The sequence below is a fragment of the Triticum aestivum genome, chromosome 2B (genome assembly GCF_018294505.1).
Source record: "Triticum aestivum cultivar Chinese Spring chromosome 2B, IWGSC CS RefSeq v2.1, whole genome shotgun sequence".
In the NCBI taxonomy this organism is placed as follows: domain Eukaryota; kingdom Viridiplantae; phylum Streptophyta; class Magnoliopsida; order Poales; family Poaceae; genus Triticum; species Triticum aestivum.
Genome location: NC_057798.1, coordinates 148,019,782 through 148,034,442, shown reverse-complemented (window position 1 = coordinate 148,034,442; position 14,661 = coordinate 148,019,782).

The window sequence follows — 14,661 nt, the reverse complement described above, 5'->3', positions numbered from 1 at the left end:
TGCCACCCGCCATGGCCGCAAAGGGCCGGAGTCGGCCGAGGATCTGGTGAAGATTCTGTCCGGCCTGTACAAGGGGGAGAAGGAAGACTTCCTCCAGACGAGCCCATTGAATGGGTTCTCAATGAATAACCCTCAGAGCTGGGTAAGCGGACGCTCATTTGTCTGACCCGTGCTTTCAAAGTTAAGTACCTTATTTTATCGATTTGTCGCAGGAACTGCGCCGGACTGTGGAGAGCATACATAGTCCGGTCCCACAACCCGAGGACCCGGGAAGGTCCCTTGATCCGGCCTCCGAAGAGGATCCGGACATAAAGGTGGAGCTAATCGACGGGGTGTTCCACCAACTCAGCATGGATAATGCTTTAGTCGCCATCACGGCTGACTACCCCGGCCTAACCCCGGCTTCCCAAGTGAATGTGACCGAGTCTGACACTAGCATTTCGTCCTTGCGCATTTCTGACCACCGTATATAATGGTGTCTCGCAGGAGGTGCCTTCAAGGCAGGAAGCCGAGCCTACGGCGGCCGACCAGCAAGGGTCAGTCCGGCCGTGCAGGCGAAAGAGGAGTGTGGCACAGGTCGAAACGTCACCGCAACGGTATAGCTCGCGTCTTGCTTTTTAGGAAAAGGATTTCCAGGAGGTGCATTAACTCTCATGACCTTTCCAGGAGAAAGAGCACTTGCCGGACGGTGTCCCAAGAGGTTGCCAACCAAGCCTCCGTCCGCCAGGTTCCAACACCTGGTGCGGAGGGGGAGGCGAGCACAAGGCGCGAGCCGGATTCTCCTCCGACGGAGGATGCCGATCGGCTGTCCGCCACCAGGTCTGAGGTGGAGAGCGCCATGAATCATAGGTGTCGCCGGACAGTTCTGCGTGACGCGTGTTTCTCCCCAGAGGCGTTGAATGCCTTTAACGCGGGAGACGCGCACCTCCGTGCCGCTCGAGATGGTTTAACCAGAGCCACGGAGCAGTATGTAAAAGACATACGGGTAATAGATTTTAATGGTTATATATGCCAGTAGCCCCCGAGACTTAAAGTAGGTAAAGTAACTGATTTAAGGATCATATGATTTGCAGGATCTTACAGAGAAGAATGCCCAATTGTCCCAGGAGTTGCAAGAGTGCAAGGCCCAACTTGAGGCCGCACTTGCTGCCGCAGGAGGAGACACCGAGACCCCTCCTGGTAACACATTATTTCAAAAAGATAAGCGGTGTGCGGCGTGCGTGTAAGTCTGACAATGATATTGCAGATGTTGCCGGACTGGATCCGGACAAGCGACAACTGCTGCGCTAGCTGAAGGCCGGCGAGAGGGTGCTGACGAAGGTGCAGCAGGAAAGGAACAAACTCCAGGATGCCCACGCCCAACTTGGAGAGGAGCTGAAAGGTGTTCAGGCCGAGCTGTCTGGCTCCGTGAAGGGGAATCAGCGGCTTTGTCGCGCCATCTACAGTAAGTGCTTGAGCGAACTCCTTTGAAAAGAAGAGTTCGGCGAGGAAGTCAATTGACAGAAATATGTCTGTAGGTGTGCTCACAGGTCACCCTGCGGAGGAGATGCCCGTATCAATGGGTGATCAACTTCCCGAGCTAGTGCAACTGCTCGAACGAGTTCGGCAGGCGATGAGCGGCGGCGTCCAGGCTTTATGGCCGTCCCTCTCCCTACCCGAGGGCCTTGGAGAGCTTGCGGAGAAGCTTCAGGGAGCGCGGCAGCGCTTCCGTTTATGGAAGATATCGGCCTGCCGCCAAGGTGCCAGGGAGACCTGGGCCATGGTGAAGACGCGGTACAAGAAGGCGGATCCCAACCACATGGCCGAGGTCGGACCTGTGGGGCCCGATGGGAAGGAGATCCCTGTGAGTTTAGTGTACGACCAAGTAGAGTTGGCCGCTAAATATGCCCAACGGGACTGTAAATTAGACAGCCTGTTAGACGGGATTGAGGAGGAATACAGTCAGTCGATTTGACAATGTATTTTTAAATGACATGTAAAATGCCTTCTAGCCAGATTGTAGATCGTTTGTCTTTGCCGACCTTTTCGCTTCAACCTCGGGACCCTAGAGTCCGGAGTGTGTCCAAATACCTTATCGGTTGAGAAACAACCGGGGCATGCATGGAGACCAGGCGTAGGGGTCATTAGTGCTTTATCAGACAAGTGCCCAACTAGTTATGTTATATTACATGGTTAGGAAGAAACATCTTCCAGGGAGAATAGTTCCGTTAAGGGTTCCTTTCCTTGGGAGGCATGCCCTAAAGTGCATGTCCGGACTGCGAAAAGAGCAGGAAAACATCTGGGGGCAGATAAATAAATAGGTAAAAAATCATCTTTCAAGTCACCGACCAAATATTCCCTTAAGAACGCTAGCTTTCGGCTTCACCCAGTCTAAGGTACACATCCGGCTGACCCGACAGTAACAATCGCAGAGGTGCTCCCTTTACCTCCTAGCCGAACAATCGGGAACGTAGGGGTAAGCACAGGAGCCAGGCAACCCAGCTTGGCCAAAACTTAAGTCATATCGATGCATATAATGGTGAATAAAAGGTACATGTGGAAGTTTGACACATGTGCTGGGCATGAAGCCCTTATAAGTAAGCTTCTGGTAAAGAAGCCCCCAGGTATAATGAGTGTTGATAGCACATCAAGTGTGTGCGAACAATGCGCCAGTAGGCCTTTAAGGGCTTTTATGAAAAGGGTGAGAGAAAAAAGGAGAAACGAAAGACAGCTGAAGTGTAAAAATTTGGACGGGGGAAGGAGACGAACTCTTAGTCCGGCGCTAGGCGTAGAATCTTCGGAGGCGGGCTGCGTTCCATAGGTTCGGCTCGAGTCAGTTGTCCGACGCATTTCGCAGACGGTACGCTCCGCCGGTCAGGACTTGATCGATAATGAAGGGGCCCTCCCATTTGGGCTTGAGTTTGTCCTTTTTCTTGTCCGGCAGGCGTAGAACTAGTTCGCCAACATTGTAAGTCTTGGCCTGTACTTCCCTGCTTTGATATCTTCGAGCCTGCTGCTTATAGAATGCGGAACGAGCCTTGGCGACGTCGCGTTCTTCCTCCAATGCGTCCAAGCTGTCCTGCCGATCCAGCTCGGCTTCTCTTTCTTCGTACATGCGCACACGAGGTGAGTCATGAATGATGTCGCAGGGCAAAACTTCCTCTGCGCCGTATACCATAAAAAATGGTGTGAATCCGGTAGTACGGTTGGGCGTTGTCCGCAGGCCCCAGAGTACGGAGTCGAGCTCCTCTACCCAGTGCATGTCAGATTTTGTAAGGGACCGCACTAGTCTGGGTTTGATGCCGCTCATTATTAGACCATTTGCTCGTTCCACTTGACCGTTGGTTTGAGGATGATAGACTGCAGCGTAATCGAGCTTAATGCCCATATTTTTGCACCATGATTTAACCTCGTCGGCCGTGAAGTTCGTGCCGTTATCGGTAATGATGCTATGGGGGACACCATAACAGTGTACTACCCCGGATATAAAGTCTATCACTGGTCCGGACTCTACCATTTTAACTGGCTTGGCCTCTATCCATTTGGTGAATTTGTCCACCATGACCAATATGTAACTTTGCTTGTAGGTTCCCCCTTTAAGGGGTCCGACCATGTCAAGCCCCCAGACCTCGAACGGCCAGGTAATGGGTATAGTTTTGAGGGCGGTGGGTGGCATATGGCTCTGATTAGCAAAGAGCTGACAACCGACGCATCTTTGGACTAAGTCCTGAGCATCTGCCCGGGCCGTCGGCCAATAAAATCATGTACGGAAGGCCTTGCCTACAAGGGCCCGAGCTGCGGCATGGTGTCCGCCTAGGCCGGCATGAATTTCAGCCAGAAGGTTTCGCCCTTCCTCTTCGGAGATATACCTTTGAAGGACTCCGGTTGTGCTTTTCTTTACAGTTCTCCCTCGTGTACCTTGTAGGCTTTAGATCGCCGAACTATGCAGCGGGCCTCATTTTGGTCTTTGGGAAGTTCCTGCCTAATTAAGTAGGCTAGGAATGGCTCTGTCCACGGGGCAATTACTGCCATTATTTCGTGGGCTGAAGGTGTTATTTCGTTGGCTGAGTCGCCGAGTATGTCAGATTGTTCTGTGTTGGGTAGTGCGGTTGCTTCCGGGTTGTTATTTCCAGACTCCTCTTCCCATAGTACGGATGGCTTAAAGAGCCGTTCCAGAAAGATGTTTGGAGGGACAGCATCGCGTTTCGCGCCGATGCGTGCCAATACGTTGGCTGCTTGGTCATTATCCCGGGCTACGTGGTGGAATTCGAGTCCTTCGAACCGAGCTGACATTTTTAGGACAACGTTACGATAGGCTGGCATTTTCAGATCCTTGGCATCAAAGTCTCTGTTTACTTGGGATATTGCAAGGTTTGAATCCCCGCACACCTCTAGGCGTTGAATGCCCATGGAGATTGCCATCCGGAGGCCATGTAGGAGGGCCTCGTATTCGGCTGCATTGTTGGAGTCCGTGTACATTATCTGAAGTACGTATTGGACTGTATCCCCGGTTGGGGACGTCAATACGACGCCAGCCCCCAAGCCGTCCAACATTTTGGAGCCGTCGAAATGCATAATCAAATTGGAGTATGCGCCATACTCTTTAGGGAGTTCGGCTTCAGTCCATTCAGCGACAAAGTCGGCCAAGACTTGCGACTTTATAGCTCGCCGAGGTTTGTAAGTTATATCAAATGGTAAGAGCTCAATGGCCCATTTTGCAATCCTGCCTGTTGCGTCGCGGTTGTTTATAATGTCGTTGAGGGGCACTTTGGAGGACACTGTTATCGAACACTCTTGAAAGTAGTGTCGAAGCTTTCGGGATGCCATGAACACCGCGTACGCTATCTTTTGATAATGTGGGTACCGGGACTTGCAGGGAGTTAAGACAGTGGATACGTAGTACACTGGTTTTTGAATAGGGAATTTGTTCCCTTCTATTTCTCGTTCGACGACGAGCACCGCGCTTACAACTTGATGTGTTGCCGCGATATATAACAACATTGGTTCGCCCAGGTTAGGCGCAGCCAGGACCGGGTTTGTTGCCAATATGGCTTTTATTTCTTCGAGTCCGACAGTGGCAGCATCTGTCCAGTCAAAGTGTTCGGTGCGCCTGAGCTGGCGATAGAGGGGCAATGCCTTTTCTCCCAAACGGGAGATGAAGCGGCTTAGAGCCGCCACGCATCCAGTCAATTTTTGTATTTGTTTGAGGTCTTTTGGAATGTCCAGCTGTGACAGAGCTCGGATCTTGGCTGGGTTTGCTTCAATTCCTCTACTGGATACGATGAAGCCCAGGATCTTTCCCGCCGGTACGCCGAAAACACATTTTTCCGGATTTAGCTTGATGTCGTATGCTCGGAGGTTGTCGAATGTGAGCCTCAAATCGTCTACTAGTGTTTCGACGTGTTTGGTTTTGACGACTACGTCGTCTACGTATGCCTCTACTGTTTTGCCGATCTGGGTAGCCAGACATGTTTGAATCATGCGCTGATATGTTGCGCCGGCGTTTTTGAGTCCGAAGGGCATCGTGTTGAAGCAGAATGGTCCATATGGAGTAATGAATGTCGTTGCGGCTTGGTCTGCCTCCGCCATCTTAATTTGATGGTAACCGGAGTATGCGTCAAGGAAGCACAATGAATCGTGCCCTGCAGTAGCATCGATTATTTGGTCGATGCGGGGAAGGGGGAATGGGTCGTTTGGGCAGGCCTTGTTGAGGTCTTTAAAATCGACACATAGGCACCAGGATTTATCCTTCTTTGGTACCATTACCAGGTTTGCTAGCCAGTCCGGATGTTTGATGTCTCTGATGAATCCGGCTTCCAGTAGTTTGGCTAGCTCTTCTCCCATTGCCTGTCTTTTAGGTTCGGAAAATCGCCGAAGAGCCTGTTTGACTGGCTTGAATCCTTTTAGGATGTTTAGGCTGTGTTCCACCAATCTGCGTGGGATTCCTGGCATGTCTGAAGGGTGCCAGGCAAAGATGTCCCAATTTTCCCAAAGGAATTCTCGCAGTGCGGCATCTACATCAGGGTTCAACTACGCCCCGATGGAGGCCGTCTTTGTTGGGTCCATTGGATGGACCTGGAATTTGACTATTTCATCCGCTAGTTTAAAAGAGGTGGACTTGGGTCTCTTATCGAGTATCACATCATCCCTATTCACCGTAGAGCGCAGTGCAGTAAGTTCCTCCGCCGCTAGAGCTTCGGATAGTGCCTCTAGGGCTAATGCGGCTGTCTTGTTTTCGTCACGGAGTGCTATATCTGGATCACTAACGAGAGTGATTATTCCGCCGGGCCCAGGCATCTTAAGCTTCATGAACCCGTAGTGGGGTATTGCTTGAAAAATTGTGAATGCCTCTCGTCCTAATATAGCATGATATCCGCTGCTGAACGGGGCCACTTGGAATGTTACTTCTTCAGACCTGTAATTGTCCGGCGAGCCGAACACCACATCAAGTGTGATTTTTCCTGTGCAGCGCGCTTCCCGACTAGGGATTATTCCTTTAAAGGTTGTGCTGCTTCGCTCAATGCGGCTCCAGTATTTCCATTTTTTGAAGAGTTTCCTCGTAGATGAGGTTTAGTCCGCTGCCGCCATCCATGAGTACCTTGGTAAGACGAAAGCCATCCACTATTGGACTGAGGAACAATGCGGCTGGTGCTCGGGCTGTTCTGAACTTAGGTTCGTCGCTGGCGTTGAAGGTGATGGTCGTGTCGCTCCAAGGATTTGTTGTTGCTACTTGGTAGACTTCGGCGAGGCTGCGGATTGTTCGTTTCCGCATATTATTCGATGCGAAAGTCTCGAAGACTGTTGACACCGTACTGGTATTATTGGAGTGGCTCTCCGGGGCTAGAAGCTCTTCGCCACTTTTAGCCACCTGCCGCAATATCCAACATGCTCGAAGGCTATGTGTTGAAGTGGCGCCTTCTGTATTGTGAATTTTACAGGGTCCGTTGAGCCAACCCTCCAGTACGATTCTGTGCCCTTTATGGGGTTTTTGCTTTTTGGTTTTTGTACATGTTGCCTGAGTGTGATGCACCCTTTACTTCGGACTAGAGTTGTATTCGGGGCCGGATTGTCCCAAAACTTAGTTTCAGTTTTCTGGAAACTCTCCATCGCACAGTACTTTCGTACTATGGACGCCAGATCGGCGAAGCATGTAATTTCGCGACGACTGACGGCGTTCAAAATTCCCTTGTCCGTGCAATTATTGCAGAAAATTGAAATTGCGTTTTCCTCACGGCAGTCCTTTATCCTGTCCATAACCAGGAGGAATCTGGCCCAGTAATGATGTACTGTTTCAGCGGGCTCTTGCATGATTTGAGATAGATCACATATGTCTGGGTGGGTGGGTGGAATTAAGTCCGGAATCCTACCCATCTCGAGGCTCAAGGGCCGAGAAGTTTCCGAGTTTGGAAGCTCGGATCGTAGAACACTGTCCAGCGAGTCCGGTCCGATGCCTGACTTTAGGTTCAGTGCTTGATCGAAGTCCGTCCCCCCGCAGGAATCCGGCATGGAGGGTTCGGAAGCCCGGACATGACTAGTTTTCAATATAGGAGAAGAGTCGCCGCGTTGTTCCTCTACCACCGCAACGTGGTGGGTAACCTGAGGAGAGTTAATCTCTCTCAGATCGGTTTTAAGCCCAATCTGATTGTAGTCTGTAGCGACTCCCAGGGTGGCGATGCAATCCAAGAGTTCGTTTACGGACGAGAGCTCTGTTGGATCCAGCTGTTCGGCGAATTCCGAGTTGACGTGAAGATTGCTTTTGATGACCCAAGAGGTCATCGTCGAAGCGGTGGCCGAACAGGCGGTCATGAGAAAACCACCCAGCCGGATAGTTTGGCCAGCGGCCAGGGCTCCTTTGGCGAAGATACCGTCTTTGAAGACGGGAAGAGGCATCCTTCCTATCGGTGACGGCACAGAGGAACTCTCAATGAAAGCACCAATGTCGGTGTCAAAACCGGCGGATCTCGGGTAGGGGGTCCCGAACTGTGCGTCTAGGCGGATGGTAACAGGAGACAAGGGACACGATGTTTTTACCCAGGTTCGGGCCCTCTTAATGGAGGTAAAACCCTACTCCTGCTTGATTGATATTGATGATATGGGTAGTACAAGAGTGGATCTACCATGAGATCAAGGAGGCTAAACCCTAGAAGCTAGCCTATGGTATGATTGTTGTTCGTCCTACGGACTAAAACCCTCCGGTTTATATAGACACCGGAGAGGGCTAGGGTTACACAGAGTCGGTTACAATGGTAGGAGATCTACATATCCGTATCGCCAAGCTTGCCTTCCACGCCAAGGAAAGTCCCATCCAGACACGGGACGAAGTCTTCAATCTTGTATCTTCATAGTCCTGGAGTCCGGCTGATGATGATAGTCCGGCAGTCCGGACACCCCCTAGTCCAGGACTCCCTCACCCATAGATAGGCACCTTGTGGTTGAACACCGCAAACCGAAGCTCACACCACATGATGTGTGAGACATCAAGTGGCTGAGTCTGAGACATACGAGCCTCCTCGCATATGAGCATCATATCCACCATATAGGCATGAACCTTGTCCTTGTCACCAATGCGAGGGAACAAGGAGTTGCGGAAGATGCGATACATGATATCCAGAAAAGAGTTGAGCACCAACGCCGTCTTGCCATTGGCAAGTGCCTTCTCAACATAGTATGGCTGAAGCTTGTCCTTGTTGGCAGACTCAGAATTTGCATGGGGGTGAACACCCACGGGAGTGTCGAGCCCGTCATCAGGAACCTGGAGCAGATCCATGAACTCCTTCCAGGTAGCAGTTAGCTTACGGCCATTGGTCATCCAAGTCATCCTCCGCTCCTCGTTAGGGTGAAAGTATACTGAGGCAAAGAACTGACAGATAAGCTCAGGGTCATAGTCAAGGTGAAAAGAGATCACATGTTCAATACCAAACTGCTCCACCAAGTCCAGAGCTTCTCCAAAGTACTCACGAAACTTGTCCTTCCTCATGTGATGCATTTCAATCCATTTCACATCCACGTAAGTATTCTGCTTGTTCTTGATGACATCCAGATAAGTGAGAGTCTGTTGCTTGTTCCACAACAGCTCACAACCTCTGACAGTAGCACGAGGGTTCACATATGGGTTGAGCTGCCTAAGACGGACGAACTCAGATTGGGGTATCTCGTCCATACCCTTAGTGGGCTCCTTGTGCTTACTAGCTGATGTCTTGACATGGCGCTTGGGGGCAGTGGAGCCCTCTGGTGCTTCACCTGGATTGCGTAGGCGCTTGGAGCCAGCGTCACGACTGGGATTGGAATGGCGAGAGCCACCACCTGAGACACAAAACGCAAAGCACCCACGACAAGCAAAAGGATCAATGCAAAGACCACGACAAAGCACAAGAAACACAGAGAAAATATACGTGAAAGTTGCCATGAGATAGATGTGATCCACGGTAGTACTGCCAGAGCCCGCGGTACTAAAATTTTAGTACCACTCCAAGTCGCGGTAGTACCGTGCAAGGTCACGGTAGTACCGGGGTGGGAGCGGTAGTAAAATTTTAGTGCGCAGCGAGTGTGGTAGTACCGCGCCAGACGGGCGGTAGTACCGGACAAGTGGTAGTACCGCGCCAGACGGGCGCTAGTACCGCGCCGCGTCAGATCCAAACGAAAGTTTGAATCTGAAAAGAACCACGAAACCACGGCGGTGCTACGGTGATCAAATCTAGCACAGGACAAAAAGACAAGTATAATCCCTATGCAATACTACTCTCCTACATCCTACTCTTGCAAAGATTTAGCCTAAAAATCTCAAGAACACACAAGTCTTCCCCACAAACCTAGAGGCAAAGAAAACAACAAAAACGAGAAGGAGTTGGGGAAAGACCTTGGTCCATGGCAAGAGCACGTGGTGGGGAACGATCCCACCGGACGGAATCGCAGGAGAGCGGCCGGAGGCGGAGATCCGGCGAGGGACGCCGGCCCCGTTCTTGAGCGAGGGAGAGAGAGGGAGACGAAGTGGGGAAACTGACGAATGGGTATGGGGGAGTTAGAACTCCCCCTACCCGTCCTTATCCCCACGCGTCTACGAGGGCGCGGTAGTACCACATATCATCGTGGTAGTACCGCTTGGGCGGAAGTACCGCACCGAAGCGGTAGTACCACTCTCCCAGGCGGCAGTAAAAAATTACTGTCGCGTGGGGGCGGTAGTACCGTGCTCTCCACACGCGGCAGTACCGTAGTAGGCTGTGGTAGTACCGTGAGCTCAAGAAAAAGCAGGTTTCAACACACAAAAAGAGGTCTTTGCAAGGAAACTTTTAGCACAAGAGACACCACACGAACACGCACAACCCAAGGCAGAAAGACAACAAGGAGCAACCACGCGACACTACCTCTCAAAAGGAGAGGGCGGTGGCCGGAGCCACCTATGTTTGAGTTAGTTGGTATGGCACCGCGAAGAATTATCCTTGGGCCCATGACCAAAACTCGTCTTTGAAGCACAAGTACCATAAAAAATGGCTAATGTGAAAGAGTTGATCGATTTATGCATAATGGGGGGAGGGAGAGTTCATTGAGAGAACAACACTCCCCCTATGTCCATGCCTACACCTAAACTAGACAACAAGTTGAGTGTGGTGGGGGGTGCAAGGGTTCAAGTCACATTGCTCGAATCAATGATATTTAGCTCATGCCTTAACTCGCAAAATTTTGCTTCATCCAAGCGCTTCGTGAAAATATCTGCAAGGTTATCATGAGTGTTGACATACTTGAGCTCGATCTCCCCTCGCCTAATGTGATCCCGGATGAAGTGATACCGAATCTCAATATGCTTCGTCTTGAAGTGTTGCACCGGGTTGAGAGAAATCTTGATGGCACTTTCATTATCACACCAAAGAGGCACTTTGTCACAAATGACACCGTACTCCTTTACAGTTTGCCTCATTCATAAGATTTGTGCACAACTACTACCGGCCGCCACATATTCCGCTTCGGTGGACGAGAGAGACACACAACTTTGCTTCTTGGAAGACCAACTCACCAAAGAGCAACCAAGAAATTGACACCCTCCGGAGGTGGACTTCCTATCCACTTTGTCTCCCGCCCAATCAGAATCCGTATATCCTTGAAGCTTGAAGTTTGCCCCTCTTGGGTACCATAAGCCAAAGTTTGGGGTATGAGCCAAATATCGAAAGATTCGCTTGACCGCCACATAGTGACTTTCCTTCGGTGCAGCTTGAAACTGTGCACACATTCCCACACTCAACATGATATCCGGTCTAGATGCACAAAGGTAAAGCAAGGAGCCAATCATGGAGCGATATACCTTTTGATCCACCGCTTTACCATTGGGATCAATGTCAAGTTGGCACTTGGTAGGCATTGGAGTAGAAGCCGGCTTGACATCACTTAGCTTGAATCTTTTTTGCATGTCTTGAGTATATTTGGCTTGGTTGATGAAGGTTCCTTCTCTTCTTTGTTTGATATCAAAACCAAGGAAGAACTTCAACTCTCCCATCGAAGACATCTTGAACTTGGAGGTCATGAGAGCGGCAAATTCCTCATTGAAAGCTTTGTTAGGGGAACCAAAGATAATATCATCAACATATAGTTGGCATACAAACAACTCCCCTTTGACCTTCTTAGTAAAAAGAGTGGGATTGATTTGCCCCACCTCAAATCCACGATCTTGTAACAACTCGGTAAGGTGGTCATACCACACACGTGGGGCTTGTTTAAGGCCATAGAGTGCCTTATCGAGTTGATACAGATGATCCGGGAAGTAGGGATCCTCGAACCCGGGGGGTTGCTTGACATAGACCAACTCATTAATAGGACCATTAAGAAAAGCACTTTTCACATCCATTTGTTGCAACTTAAAGTTGTGATGGGAAGCATAAGCAATCAACAAACGAATGGATTCAAGACGAGCAACGGGAGCAAAGGTTTCACCGTAGTCGATACCCTCGACTTGGGAGTAGCCTTGTGCTACCAATCTTGCCTTGTTGCGAATGATGTTCCCATGAGCATCTTACTTGTTCTTGAAAATCCACTTGGTTCCAATGATGTTGTGGTTCCCCGATGGCCTTGGCACCAATCTCCACACCTTGTTGTACTCAAAGTTGTTGAGTTCTTCATGCATGGCATTGAGCCAATCCGAGTCTTCGAGCGCCTCATAGACCTTTTGGGGTTCAACACAAGAGACAAACGCGTGATGTTCACAATAGTTTGCTAATTGTCTACGAGTGCTTACCCCCTTTCTTAGGCTTCCAACCACATTCTCCATGAGATGGCCTTTGCTGGTGAGTTTGGAAGCAATCTTCACGGCACGGCGCTCTAATTCCTCCTCGGATGTGGAAGGAGGAGGGTTAACTTGATTATCTTGAGCGCCGTCTTGAGCTTGTTCTTGATCTTGAGCTTGCTCATGATCTTGAACTTGCTCGAGGGGGAGAACTTGACCTTGGGCATCATTTGGAGGTTCACCACCATCTTGAGATTGATCTTGCCCTTGGTCCTGTTCACGAGGTTGAGGGCCTTCACTTTGTTCTTCCGAAGCATGTGGGTCTTGAGGAGGTGATGGCTCCACTTGAGTGGAGCATTCTCCTTCTTCTTCGGCCACAAGGGATTCCTCAATGGGTAGAATATGACCAATACCATTCTTCTTATGGCTTGGGGAGGAATTTCATCACCTACATCACAAGTACCACTTTGCTCCCTTGGGAGTCGTTATTTTCGTCAAACTCCATGTTACACGTCTCCTCAATGAGTCCAGTGGACTTGTTGAGAACACGGTAAGCATGAGAGTTTGTAGCATAACCAACAAATATGCCCTCATAAGCTCTAGCCTCAAATTTAGACAAACGAACACCTTTCTTGAGAATGAAACACTTACACCCGAACACCCGAAAGTACTTGAGATTGGGCTTGTTGCCGGTGAGTATCTCATAAGGAGTCTTGTTCAAGCCTTTGCGGAGATAGAGCCGATTGGATGCATGACACGCTGTGTTGATGGCTTCGGCCCAAAAGTTGTATGGAGACTTGAACTCCGCCATCATGGTCCTTGCCGCATCCATCAACGTCCGGTTCTTCCTCTCCGCTACACCATTTTGTTGAGGGGTATATGGTGCAGCATATTGATGCTTGACCCCCTCATCACTAAGGAACTCATCCAAGGTGTAGTTCTTGAACTCGGTGCCATTGTCACTCCTTATTGTCAAGATCTTTGCATTATGTTGATGTTGAGCTTCATTTGCAAAGTCGATGACGGTTTGCTGAGTCTCACTCTTCCTCTTGAAGAAGTATACCCAAGTATATCTTGAATAATCATCCACAATCACCAAGCAATACTTTCTACCTCCAAGACTATCAAATGATGGGGGCCCAAAGAGATCCATGTGAAGGAGCTCCAAGGGTCTCTTCGAATAGATGATGGTCGTGGGAGGGTGAGCCTTCTCATGAAGCTTTCCTTCAATACAAGCACTGCAAGCACGGTCTTTGGAAAAACTAACATTTGTTAGTCCACGGACATGGTCCCCCTTGAGAAGACTTTGCAAAGATCTCATATTGGCGTGGGCTAAACGGCGATGCCAAAGCCATCCCACGCCAACTTTAGCCATTAGGCATGTCGCGGTCTTAGTGGGTCGCTCCGAAAAGTTTATCACATAGAGACCGTTCTCGACATGCCCAACAAAGGCTACTTTAAGAGTCTTGCTCCACAAGAGGGCCACAGTATCAATGTCAAAGAAAGTGGCAAAGCCCATGAGTGCAAGTTGACGAACGGAAAGTAAATTGTATGCAAGGGACTCAACAAGCATGACTTTCTCGATCGTTAGATCATGAGAAATGACAACCTTGCCAAGACCCAATACCTTAGAATGTGAGGCATCACCCCACTCGACATTGGTGGGCATAGATGGAATCTTTTGCACGTCCACCACCAAGTCCTTGCTCCCGGTCATATGATTTGTTGCTCCACTATCGAGCAACCATGATCCCCCACCGAAAGCAAACACCTATAAGAGATCAATGCTTGGTTTTAGGTACCCATTTAGTAATGAGTCCTTTGATGTTAGTAACAAGGGTCTTAGGAACCCAAATAGACCATTCAATGTACTCATAAGGAGAACCAACAAATTTAGCATAAACATGTCCATCACTAGCACGGCACAACACATATGACGGGTTAAAGTCATCGGCTTTGTTGGAGGAAATGGTTTTGCCCTTTTTGACATCAACGCCCTTCACTTTTTCCTTCTTCTCCTTAGGAGCACCCTCTCCCTCTTTCACAAAAGTTTGCTTGAGAGGAGGAGGACGTTTGGTCTTGTCGTTCTTCTTCTTATTCTTGGACTTGGGTGCAAACCTAATTCCCTTCTTGGCCACAACTTCCTTTCGATTGCTCAAAAGGTCGTTGAGGTTCTTCTCACCTTGAATGCAAGTCACAAGGCCTTTCTCAAGTTGATCCTTCAACTTGGCATTCTCCTCCACAAGATGCACATGCTCACAACACGGGTTAGTAGCATATGCATTATCAATTAATACCATATGAGGGAAGGTGGCCTTTTCCTTGGTTAGCTTAACTTGGAGTTGAGCATGAGACTCCTTGAGGTTAGCGTGAGCACCCTTAAAGACCTTGTGGGCCTTGTCAAGTACCTCAAACTCCTCCTTGAGTCTAGCATGATCAACCCCAAGTTTAGCCTTCTTGGAACTTAGCACACT